The 12831-nt window shown below is 40.6% G+C and overlaps 1 protein-coding gene across 1 annotated transcript in view; it reads right to left on the reverse strand.

Moving 5' to 3' along the window:
• CALCR (calcitonin receptor) overlaps positions 1 to 12542 on the reverse strand; it is a 148276-nt gene extending 135734 nt beyond the window's left edge. Inside the window, exon 1 of the mRNA XM_053994417.1 lies at positions 12312 to 12542. The gene's annotated coding sequence lies outside the window, so the exon portion shown is untranslated. The remainder of the gene's footprint in view (positions 1 to 12311) is intronic.
• Between the last annotated feature and the right edge of the window lie 289 nt (positions 12543 to 12831).

Below are 12831 nucleotides of genomic sequence, written 5' to 3' on the forward strand. Positions count from 1 at the left end.
GTTAATGTTGCATAAATGTACATCACTATTGCAATGTCCACAGCTCATGCAGCACATCCTGTAGAGGTATTTTCCCATGGAATGTTGCCTTTTATTTCAAGGTAAACTGTGTCTATTTTCTAAATTTCCTAGGCCATTTTTAAATTGTACATAAAAGCTTATTCCTCCTTCGGTTTCTTACAGAGATGACATAATTTCTGCTATTTAGCAGATGAGTTGCTTACCCTACACTGAGTTTAATTTCCTTTGGAGAGATCAGTGCTTTCAGCTCTTTTCCTTTTTTTCCATTTTTGGATATGCCTGGATGCCTCCTTTTGAGACCATGGTAATTCCCTGAGTCATAGAACAAAATTGGCTGTAAAGGACCTCTGGAGATAATCTAGTAAGCCCCCTGCTCAAAGCAGGGCTAACTTCAAAGATAGATCTGCTTATTCTGGTCATATCCAGCCTAGTTTGGATCTTCACAAGGAGGGAAATTCCACAGCTTCTCTGGGCAATCCATTCCAGTGCTCTACTCTTACCACTCATCTGCTTGCTAATGATTTGGATCTGACTGTGATTTCTAAATGTCCCCAGTATCATGTGATTAACACTACTGGATTTTAGTGACATTCTCTCTGGTAAGAGTGTGAGACATTCTGCTATTCCAAGACCTTTCTTCGATATATCATGTGCAAACAATTTACCAGCAGATTTTCTGAAACACTGCCTTCTGTATAAAGTGTTGGAAAGCACTAATTAGCTGCTCTCCTTGTCCTTTCAGGCTTTCCAGTATCAAACTGTGCATCTAACATAATGAATTTGGTTGTTACAGAGGGCCTGGAAGTGATGACATTTAGCATGAGTGGGTTTTGTTCCTGCATGATTGCATGATTGTTCTTGTGTTGATTTGTTCTTGATTCACCACCTTAAAGATCTTTAATGTCTATGCCTACATGGAACACCCTATCATTTTTCTTCTCTACTGCCATCATCAAGTGCACCCTTTCTCATGGCTTCTTCACTTTCTAATTAACATTTTTATTGCCAAGGGGCTCACAGAGGAAATAGCTGTCACAGAGCAGTGCATTTCTGGTACTGCCTTCTAGGTAGATTCTGCAGCAAGAAGTTGACATCCTCTGTTTTCAAACACACTCATAAACCATTACACAGACCTGCCAGGCCAAATATTATTTTCCATTTTTTTCTGCTTTTAATGTATTTATCAAATTTAATGTACAGCTAACCTTTCTATGCAAAATTATTTCTGCAGGAGTATCAATCATAGAGATATCTGGATGTTTACTTGTATCTTTGGACTTTCATCTGCAGAGAATAAATGTTCTTCTAGCCATGCTGTATGCCACAGATTCAATTTTTCCTAAAGTTAGTCCCAAAACTTGTCCCAAATATTGATGATCATTTTTATTGCTACTTTTTCTTAATTTATTGGAAAAGATGTATATCTTATCACTATAAATCTCCTTTTTTTTAACATCAACATTTCTGCTGGCTGCTTTCCCCAGCAACATTCTTCAGCTGCACACTTTCCACCTTTGATCTCCTCAGTTTGCTTTGCAGTATTTAGCACACATATTCTTAAATGCCTGCTTTTCATTTTTCATTTTATGATACTCCCATGGTCACTGGCAACTTGCTGGGTTTGTGGCTCTGGACCATGCTTCTAACATGAACTTTGGTTGGTGCTTCTCTCTGGGACTGTGCACACTAATGACAGCTGACCCACATTTTATTATCTACATGTCATCTCCAAATGTCCCCTCATCTGATCTGTATCTTTTATTCTCTAGTTATTCTAGCGGTATTCTAGGATGTTCAAGTCTCCTCCACTAACATACATACTTTTATTTCATTTTTACCTCTCCTCAGCAAAAGCTATTTTTAATCAGTTTCAGCTGGTTGATTCACTCACACCAAAAGACTCAGTAGGTCTTCAGCTTTCCTAAGATTTCTTTGCTCAACAGAGAATTTCTCTCTCTGAAACGATATACTTCAAATTGCTCCAACTGTCTATCCACATTTCCTCTGCCAGCTTCAAAACTTTTGCCTTATAGACATCTACAAATCTTCTCCTCTCTCTGTATAAAATCATATGAGAAGCAGGATCATCCTCATTCTTTGTCTGAAGTCCAGCAAAAAGCAGATTCCATTAACCAAACCTGTACATTAAATGAAGTTTTCTTCTTTCAAAGGGTCTACACTTCTAGCCTTTCTCCGTGTGAGTAACATAAAATTTTCTCCAGTTTCTGTCTGTGAGCTTGGTTTAAATTACTACCACAAAGACTGGTAAATAGCTTACAGTCTGCAAGCCCTGCTCACACACTGAATGCATTGAACTAAAGAGCTGCTAAAATTAATTAGCTTCCCAGATAGCTTCTGTACCCTACCCAGTGAACCTGACACAATAAACCCATTACACCAGTGTTTCAACTACACATGGTGAAAATGGCTCATGTGAGACACTAGAGCCTTTAAACACTGACACAAAAGTTCTTCACCAAAAATCTTCACAGATGTGTGCTGACAGCAGAATATGGGTGGGGCTCTGGCAGGTCATGTATGACTGGTGCATTGTCAAGGATATTGCTCTTTCTACTCTGAGCTTCTCCATCATGAACTTTTTTTCTGTTCCACTCCTGTCTCCTCCTGGACATTAGCTGTTTCTTCTCATCTCTTTCCACTCCCCATTCTTTCAGTGCCATTTACAATACCTAGTCAGACCTAGTTCCTTCCCAGCTTTCTGCCACTGCAGTTTGAATCTCTTTCCCAGGCATTCACTTTCTCCCCTTCTTAATGCTCTCATTTTTCCCAACTTCATAACTCCAGTATATTTAGTGGGGAAGGGGGGAGGTAATTCTCTCTCTTCCAAAACATCTTCTTCCTAATGTTCTGATGTCCTGCAAGTTCCTAGCCCCATCTAGTCTCTAAATGCCTGTTTCTGGAAATGTCAGTTTCTCCCTCAGTATCTAATGTGTTGTACAAGCTTGTCCTTATCAAATGACTTGTGCCCCAAACTCCAGACTCTACCGGTCCTTAGTACTAACTCCCAATTCTGGTATCCCTCTTCCATGTATGAAACCATTTCCATCTTTCTATACTGTTTATACCTCTTTCTGCTCTTTTTTTGTACTTTAGGCATGTTCTCTCAGCTCTCTCTTAGGCAGCACAAACTGGTTTATGCTACCTCAAAACTGTGACTGCAGTTGGAATCTCTAGAAGATCTGGACTGTACATGTGTGGGTGTGTTCTTACACAAATGTAGAAGGTTCAGTCTTGACTCAGAAGCCATCTACTGCCAAGGCCATTTTCCACTGCATGCTAGCACAAGGACTTCTCAGGCAAAAAGAGCGACCAGAACTTGTGAATCTAAGCAAAGGAATATATCATGCACTCTGGAGGAGATCTTCAGAGATCGTGAAAATGATCTGGCTAAAACTTTCCAAATAAATGCAGTGGACTGAAGATAGATTAAAAAAAATAATAATAAGTATGCAATGTGAATAGGTCTGTTTTCTCTCCCAGTATTTCCTCCAGTCTGTTGCTTCCTTGTCCATCCAAACCATGTCCGCTGTTGAGTTCAAGACACTTATTACAGTGAAATTTAAAAAATTAAAATAGTATTTTAATATAATTTTTTACACATAACTGAAATTTTGATCACTTGCAAAAGTACTTTTATAATGATAGTAAACCCAAGATTTTATTTTAAAAATCTTGTAATTAATTCAAACGTTTAATTTTCACTTCTGAAAAAATTTAACATTTTCAACAGTAAAATTAGTTCTGAAATTTCTTAAATTCTATACTGAAGTAATTGGCATATATTTCTTTAAATATTAAACCGTGCGATTTCTCCATGTGGAATTGCACATCAGTTGAGAAAAAATATAATTCATCACTTTGAGAAACCTCTCATCAAACATGTTCTTTGACGTGGTACGTGATATGTCTGTAGCATTTGATGATTCACATTACGGTAAATAATATACTGACCATGTGTTGCAAGTTATGTAAATAAGTAGATAAATTATAGGCTTTGATGCTAATAAAGCACTGTCCCAATATTTTGCAAGGGGATGGAGATACTTTCAGTTAATATTTGAGGTTCCTCAGAACCCTTTCTGCATACAGTGCATACATATCTCCTTCTGGCTTAATCACACTCATTTCTCACGCACTATAGGCCATTTAAGCCCCACTTATTTTCCTCTTACTAAAGGGGAGGCTGCTAGTTTAAATGCAAAGATTTGTGTAATTTCTGTCACTCTGCAGACAACTCAGACAGCTACAACAATGACAAAGTGCTGGAGTGGGCTTGGCTTATTATTCTGCATTTAAATTTGAACAGCAGATGAAAAAGAAGTGATAAATTTATTTGGTGGCTACCTACTGGTTTCTCCAGTGATGACCTCTGATTACATCAGGCATTTCATGGGATAAACTCTTTTCTTCCAAAACATTTCAGATCTGATTGCCAATAAAGTCAGCAGGTATTTAAACACTTATGAATCCACACATACTTATTTTCTTTTCGGTGCTGAAATTACCCCAGTCTTTAGGAAGTATACACTATCAAATACCCTGAGACAATAAAACCAAAAAATGCAAGAAAAAACAGCTGACAAGAAAACACTGGGTCTGCTTTATCTGTGAGAACATATGGTAACAATGATTATTATTTATTACTTGATCCTGCTTCAACCCAAAACGTACTTGGCAACATTTGAACACAGAAGAAAACATTGTATTCTAACACAAAATAGCTCCAAGGCTTAAAGAGTCAGACCCTTCAGCAGTCTGTAGCTGTGAAAGTGGTACCGAGAACATTAAAGGAAATCTCCACTCACACCATTTGCTTCCCATCACCGAGTTTTAATCAAGACCAGAGCTTAGAGGACTTGCTAAATTCCAAGCACTACAACTCTGCACAGTAAGGAGCCTGTGATCAGCTGTCTATGGCTTACTCTTTCACTTACTCAATGTTCTTAAACACCCTGAAGCAAAGCCAAAGATTTACCAGAGATTCTCTAAGCTAGTTTGACTAAACTGCCCTTTGAAATGTAAATGCAATTTCCCCTGCTACAATATAGGTAAATGGAAGACAGTGCTGTCTATTAATCAGTCATTTTGTAGCATAACTTCCCGGTTTATCTCTACCACCAAATGTTCAGCTGCATATAGCATTCAAAACACCTCTTTCTTCTGAGTTTTCCCTTTCCATTTCAGCCTTTAAATTCTGTGTTATTTGATGCAACTTCTACATCCCATACCCTTCAGTCCAGTGTTTCCACCTCTGCAGTAACAGCACAGCTGAGGGTAACAGCAGTAAACCTACCTTCCCTTTCTGTATTGCTTTGAACACAAAAGAAAATGAAGATCCCATTAGGAGCTGGATTGGCTGGTGAGAACAAAAGGAGTTTTTATCCAGAGGGATCCAACTTCTAGTCAATGAACACTCATCAGTCATAGACACCTTTTTTTACCAAATCCAAAAAACTTCAGAAAGTTTCTCTAAGCAATCTAAGTAGTGAAGGTGTGAGCATCCTCTCTCTCCTGTCCTTCAATATTTAAGGCTGGATGAGATTGCACACAGCATATTTAAGAGTATGAAATACTCCCCCTGTTTAGTGAGCTAGTATAGATAATATGTGTGTATAGTTTATACATGGCAATGTAAAGATTGTCTAGTAACTTCTGTGTTCATTTTACTACAATGGATGACACTAGCCCATAACAAAAAAAGAGCTGTAACTTTATGGGACAGCATTCATACCTCTTCCATGAGGAAACATACTTATCCATTAAGAGATGCTTACCATCTGCTTTTTAGCTGGCATATGGCAAATTACACCACTATGTTTCAACAATGAAAAGGAAGTGCAAAGCAAGAGAGGGAACAAGTGATGAAGCACCTGCACAGTACAGGTAACTAAGACTACAGAACACAAGCTACAGACTAAGGCTACAAGTCACTAAAATTATGTGAACAGAGACATATATCAAATAAAGCTGGAAAAAAAATCACATGGTGATAGGTCTGCTCAAAGGAACATAGCTTGTGCAAAAGTGAGACATAAATAGATTTTGTACTGAAGGAAGAGTAAAACATCACCAGTTTGGCACTGAACCATAATGGGGGTAAATTTAAACAGAAAAATCATTTTGAGGACTCATGTTGCATCTTCACAGATCACAAGCCACATCCAGCTTGGCCTTGAACACTTCCAAGTATGCAGCATCCGCAACTTCTCTGGGCAACCCATCATAGTGTCTCACCATTCTTATCTAAAGTTTTTTCCTGTGATACAATCCAAATTTGCCTTCTTTCAGTTTAAAGCCATTCCCCTTTGTCCTATCACTTCATGTCCTTGTAGAATGTCACTCTCCAGCCCTCTTGTCGACCCATTTTAAGTACTGGAGGCCTGCTATAAGGTCTCCCGGAGCTTTCACTTCTCCAGGCTGAACAGCCCCAACTCTCTCAGTCTGTCCTCACAACAGAGGTGTTCCAGCCCTCTGATCAACTTCACATTCCTCCTCCAGAACTGCTCCAAGAGGTTCACATCCTTCTTTGTTGGTGGTCCCAGAGCTGGATGCAGCACTGCAGGTGGGGTCTCACCAGTGCAGAACAGAGTGGGAGAACCACCTCCCTTGACCTCGCACTGCTTTCTGTGCAGCCCAGGACACATCTGTCTTTCTGGGCTGCACGAGCACATGGCCAGCTCATGTTGAGCTTCTTTTCAACCTGGTATTCAACGATTCCCTCAATTTGTCATAGCTAGATTTGCTACGGATGACTGCTCTGGCATACAAAACTTGTAGGGAACGTCAAGATACAAATAAAATACAACTGAAGAGCAACCTGTAATTTTTCCAAGCAGTTAGCCCTCATTGCTGATATCAGCTGGAGGGAAATCAAGGCTAAAAAAGAGTCATCCATCTGCATACATCATAGCTTAGATGCTACAGTCACTTGAGCTTCTCATGTCAGATAATGCCTCAGCGCTGCCTGAGAGAAACAGAAGTGGCTAATTCACTCTATAAAATTATTCAGTCTGTGGTTACCTGTCTCTGTCTTCCATCAAGCTCTAAACAGTGCCGTGAATTACAGAAGTTTTTGTTATGTGAGCACTGAAAAGCAAGTAAATATTTCATTATTAAAAAAAAACCACAAGCAGAAAATGTAGTTGACCTTTGAAGGGACACTGCCAAATGCGGAGTCTCATTCCAGTCACTAATAAAAGGTAAAATAGAAGTTTAGTTTGTTTTTCTTGTACAAGTATATCACAGCACAGTCTTAATCATGAAGCTTTGACATCTTTGTAATGGCAATACTGTGTTTTCAGAGGCATGTAATATATTTAAAAGAGATATTTTTAATTGTCAGCTTAATTCTGACAAGACAACTCTGAAGACGTGGCACAATTCATCTTGACTCAAGCAACCTCCAAATATGTTTGTAAACTCACTTGGCATTCCCTGAAGGATGTTCAATTTCTAGAAGAAATAACCAGAATAAAAATATTTTTTCTAAATTTTTAAGGGGCAGTTAATCACTTTGTAGACCACCCAGGAAGAGAACGGCATTTCAAACACCTCCTTTTGATTAATAACAATTTTATAACTCCTGCTTTACCCCGAGGTAATGAGGACATCACAAAATAAACATGTCAAAGCCACCAAAAATTTACATCATATCTTAATACTCCTTGAAAATACATACCATTAGAGCTATCTTGAATAAAATGCAGTAAAACCATAAATTTAAAAATATTGCTTATTTATTTGATTTTATCAAACGTATTATTCATCTAACTCTTGGTAATAGTTAACATTATTCATCAGAAACCACAGGTAAAGTGATTTGGTTCTTATATACACTGCTGGATATGACCAAGCAAGAAATTATTTGCTGAACAGTGTCACATGAAACTGCAACACTGAAATGTGACATATTAAACTGAAATGCATGCCTTTTCAAAAAACAGTCCTAAGAGCGTGGTGAGAACAGCCATTCTGCCAAATCAGTGTCAGGTCTTCTATATTAAAAATGATAAAAAAGCCAGGGTTCAGATGCCACACTATGTCACCTTTCCTGAACCCCACATGATAACTTTGGAAAAAGGAGTATGGCCATCAATCAGGTTGAGGTGCAGCAGATAAGGTGCACTTACATGAACTGCATTTTTCAGTTGGTTTTGTGTACAATATTGACAGGTAAGAAAATGAGTACTGCACCATCCGTCCACCCCCTGGACTCAGGAGTCTTCCTCCACACGTTTCCTCAGTCTCTGGTACACAGGTTAATCTGATCCTTGTAGAAAGCCACCTTCCAGGACTACACTTCAGCATGTAACTTGCTCAAACCAGTTCTATTCTCCTATCTATTCTATTTCCGAAGGCATTTTGGGAACCATAGAAAAACACACGGCAGCATACCTCTGATGTGCTTGATACGTACTTGTGTTCCCAGTGCTATTGTCTATCAACTATGACCAATGACTACACTTGCTTCTTATGGCTGAACACCCAAATTTCTTGTACTTCCTTGGTTAAGTGGTAAATCTTTGCATACATCCATAGAAAGCAGCACAAAGAGTCAAAAGGAGCTCACTGCCAGAGGGCAACTACCACCCCCAGGTCCTTCTCATGCTCCTTAACTGAGAGTCACCTCAAAAGCATGGAGCCAACTGAACAGCTCACAGCCTCTCTGGTAAGGCAAGACCATATCCTTGGTTTGTTCAGAAGATGCCCTGAAGAAAGATTCCTGTGATACCTATGGATACCACCTTGATTAAAAAGGTGTCCATCTGAAATGGCTATAACTACACATAGCAGGAAACTTGGATTTTCCAGTTGTAACTTCCAGGTGACTATCAAGCCCAACATTGTAAGCAGTGCTCCTTCTTAACTGAGGTGTGGACAATTCCATCTGCTAGTGTTATCTTATATTAGTTCTCCATGTGAGCAATTCAGTGTGCCTCTTCATTTAAGTTACTTTGAAATTCACTCCATTGAAGTGACTAAAAGCAATGTCAAATGGAAAGTGGGTATAAGAGCAAAAACCAATATAAAACAATGTGTAATTACATGCTGTTCTATGGAAGTCCGATGTTACTAAATATAGAGGTTAATACTGAAGAAAATAAGATCAGTGGGAAATAACATACAACCTTAAGGTATTGGTCATTCATTTCTGGGTACCTTTATGAAAGAATCAATTAATCTTTTAAGAATTTAATCTTCTTAAAAGATACACAGTCTAACGTTGTTACATACAGAGTATTCATGTTTCAGACCGAGATCATCATCTGGCCGTTGGCAAGATGTCTTAGACCTTCTTGGCTATTTACACTGCAAATTTTTCAAGAGAGTCAATTTAACTCTCTGTGTGTAGTTCTAGGTAGGGAGCTGACTGGATGCTACTCACAAACAATGGTTGAAAGTGCTCAGCACATAACAGGATCGCTCCTGAAAGGCCCAGGTAGGATCTATGGTGGCATTAATATGAGTTTCAATACTGACAAATGACAACAGTTAGGACCCAGAAACACATTACCAGAAATAAAACAAAACTGAGTTTACCAGCTTACTAACACAGAGAACCAACTATCACTTTCAAAACTGAATTAAAACTGAATTTCATTGTATTTGCTAGCATAACTTTCAGTCAAGTATAGCTCAATTATTTAGTTGCTTTTTTCCCAAAACTTCTCTTTGCATGCATTAAAAAAAACAAACAAACAAAAAAAAAACCCAAAAAACCCCACAAAAAAAAAAAAAAAAAAAACCAAAAAAAAAACCAAAAAAAAACAAAACAAAACAAAAAAAACCCACCAAAAAAAACCCTAGGAAAGTCTTTTTCCTATATGATTTTTCAGGAACTTTGAGTCATGATATGCTCTCTCTTCCTCCATTTTCACTTATACAAAACTAGTAGGAATTACTGACAGATATGCTGGTCACACCACTATTATTATGTAACAGGACTTGAATGTAGCTTCTTATAGGTCTACAGATACAGATTTAAAATTAACTGGTTAGGTTTTAAACATCCCATTTTATCTCAATCTACAAGAGAGCTGGAATAAAAATAATTAATCAAACCCTCTGTAGAATATTGTTTTCACCGTTAATGAAAATTCTCAACTTTTTCAGATGCTTTTCAAAATCACTTAGCTGTAGACATGCAAAGAAAAAGTTTGCTAAACTAGATTCTGTCAGTTTATGAAGCTAATCATTGCAAACATATTCATTACTATTTCATTTAGATTTTTAGAAAAGATGCTTCTGTTGATTCATCTCTCAACAAAGTTTAGGAACTGCACAGAACTAAACTGTAACATGGCTCAGTTGTTTGCTGAGATTTTTACAGTAGCTCAAATATTTAGCAGTCTACTTGTAAACTTCTTTGCCACAAATGAAATAATCAGAAAATATTATTTGCTGCTTGAATGCCTTGGTTAAAAGTTTGCATATGCAAACTGCAATCCAGCTTTTTTATGAAAAAGTGCTTGAGTCTGATGATACATAAAAACTGGAGTGTAAGACAAATCTGAACTGCCTATTTCCTCTTGAAAGCACAATACAGTTTATTCTATATATCTTTTTAAAACAACTATTAAGACCTGTGTGGCTCTTATCCATGATTCTAAAGCAGTAACATGTAGAGATGTTTGAAGTGCCATCACTAGCCAGATTTAAACATTGCCACTTGAATTTCTAAGTAAATTTGGCTGGCACTCGCTATAAATGATAATGAAGACGTATGGTGAAACCTGCCCTTTGGAGGGGTTAATTGGGATTTTGCCATTTATCTTAATAGGACCAACATCTACCCAAGATTTATAAAGTTTGCATACTCTAATACATACCAGTAGACACAGAAACACAGTATTTTAGTTCATTCAGAACTATTTCATGTCAGCTAGCATATGACAGCTATAGTAAGCATCAGAGTGGTAGCTTAGCAAAAGTTGCCTACCAGCAAAGGTTATCATATGTCTGAAGAAATTACACTGAAGTATTAGCTCTCCTGTATTTAATTTACCTACTTGACAATTATGTCTAGGATTCTGAGAGGTGAATTAAATTCCCTCTTCAGCTCAACATCACCTGCAGTTTGAGCTGTTGGCAGCAATGTCATCCTGGTCAGCCCTGATACACTCAGCCCTAAAGCAGCATAAGGACCCTTTTACTGACCTAACACAAGGATTCCCCCCACAATATCATCCTTCAACCACTGAGGGGGGGAAAGGAACAGAAGCAAAATTTCATTCAGTGCCTATGAAAAAGCAAAGGCATTATATTGTGATATCTTGTTTAATTCATTCTAAACTCCCTCTAATCAGACTACTTAACTCTAAAGTGCACAGTCCTGAGAAGAATATCACACACTGCATTACCCTTAAGAAGTTCAAGGGTTACCAGTGTATGTAAAAGCTTGTCAGGAAGAAATAATCTGTTAGATATCGACAATATTGACTTTGAGAGGTCTTAGGATACACATCTTTCTATTTACTCTTTTTATGAATGATTTTTTCATTCATCATTTCAGCTACAATTGCCATTCTGTAACTAAAATAAACCAGAAGTTTTTCTTTCCTCTGCAAATTGTCAACGACATTAACCTTGTCAAAAAAAACCTACAAAAATGAAATCAATATAGCAATTTAAAGACAAAATTGGCAGGCACTATATTGTACTTGGACACATTCAGTAAATAGCCTCATATATCAATCTACCGTCATCAATGGCAATATTTTGAAACCTACTAATGTGGTTTATTACATTTGCGGTGTGAAACGCCAAAGTAAGTACAGATATCGGTCCAGCAGATGAAAAATAACACGGAGATAATATCTTACGTGCCTGAGAAGCACGAACTAGTGACTCAGGTGTCATTTAAACGCGCTGTACTTCCAGCACGGAGAGCGGCTGCTCTATAACCGATACGCTACCGGCAGTGACTTGCTCACCAGTGCAGAAGCCGCAGCGGAAACTCCGGGATCCACCGTGCCCCGTCCCCGCGCTGCGCCCCGACCGCCAGCTCCGAGCAGCGGCGGCCGGCCGTCCCTCGCCCCTTCCCAGGGGGTGCACCGCACACGCCGCCGCAGAGGGTCGGAGCTCCTACAACCCATTCCCTCTTCCACCTAAATTTTTGGGTGCAGTGCCAGCCAGAGACTGGTACCCCCGCTCCCACCTGCCCCGAGGGTTCTCTGGACGCCGGCGGCTCTCCCACCCCGCCTGCCCCGCGGCCGCTCTCCCGGGGGCGGCGGGTGGGAAGGGCAGGCGGCGAAGTTGCCGGGACTTACGGTGGCAGCGCTACCGACGCTGGCGCGGCACCTCTCCCGGCCTCCCGTCACCTCGGGCCACCTCCGCGGCGGCTCCGTTCGCACACCGGAGCAGCCCGGCCGCCCCTTCACTCCTCGGAGGGGCGCATGGCGCTGCCCGCTCCCCGACACCCTCCCGGTGGGTCTCCGCGTCCCGGAGGGGGCGGACAGGCACTAGCCAGGGTCGAGCCCCTCCGGCGGGGCTGCGCCTCGGGAAGCATCTGCCTCCTCTCTCCCGCGACGCGCCCACTCCCCGCTCCACCCCGGGCGCGGCGGGGCTTCGCGCCGACGTCGGTGCGGGGCGGCCGGAGCCCGCCCGGCGGCGGCGGCAGCGCCTCCCCCGCCCCCGCCTCCCCGCGGCTCCCAGCGCTGCCGCCGCCGGCGGGGCGACCGTGCCGGAGCCGCCGCTGCGGGGGCGGCGGGGAGCGGGGCCGTGCGGCGCTCCCGGCACAGCGCCCGAGGAACGGGGGTCCTGCTGCGCGGGGCCGAGAGACTCCCGGCC

This window comes from Vidua macroura, chromosome 1 (assembly GCF_024509145.1).
Source record: "Vidua macroura isolate BioBank_ID:100142 chromosome 1, ASM2450914v1, whole genome shotgun sequence".
In the NCBI taxonomy this organism is placed as follows: domain Eukaryota; kingdom Metazoa; phylum Chordata; class Aves; order Passeriformes; family Viduidae; genus Vidua; species Vidua macroura.